This window comes from Trachymyrmex septentrionalis, unplaced genomic scaffold, assembly GCF_001594115.1.
Source record: "Trachymyrmex septentrionalis isolate Tsep2-gDNA-1 unplaced genomic scaffold, Tsep1.0 scaffold32, whole genome shotgun sequence".
NCBI lineage: Eukaryota > Metazoa > Arthropoda > Insecta > Hymenoptera > Formicidae > Trachymyrmex > Trachymyrmex septentrionalis.
The window spans coordinates 3,226,731-3,227,262 of NW_017305485.1; the positions used below are offsets into that span (position 1 = coordinate 3,226,731).

The 532-nt window shown below is 31.8% G+C and overlaps 1 protein-coding gene across 1 annotated transcript in view; it reads right to left on the minus strand.

Moving 5' to 3' along the window:
- LOC108749946 (glutamate-gated chloride channel) overlaps positions 1-532 on the minus strand; it is an 80,425-nt gene that overhangs the window by 61,939 nt on the left and 17,954 nt on the right. The window lies entirely within an intron of this gene.

The window sequence follows — 532 nt, forward strand, 5'->3', positions numbered from 1 at the left end:
TTTCTTGAAATTGTATAACATTGAGTCTGGCCATGTTGGCTCTGCCTTTTTAATTTCCATTTTACGTATCATCGAATTGCCAGGTTTACTAATTAAGTGACAAAATTACGTTATTGTATGAATTAAATAATGTGAATTTCTATTAAAACTTACATGAAATTAGTAAATGGAGTGCGTTAAAATGTTGATTGTTACAAAGTTATATTTCGAATGACGGTTGTCACGCAAAACATGATACCGACACAATAGGTCTGTTTTCTGAAGTAGTGTACACTTTTGGAACTTAAAGTGAGATAGATATACGTTTGACATTTGTTTAAAACAAAAAAGAGAGTTCTAGAATAGTCTAGTGCAGGAATAGAAAATAGGTCATATGTTAGTAAACCTGGCTATTTGATGATACGTAAAAATGGAGATTAAGAAGTAGTAATCAACATGACCAGGCCCAATTGTATACAATTTCAAGAAAAATCATTACAACCGCGGTCATAATACGCGCTTTATAAGAATCACTCACTAAAATACACACACA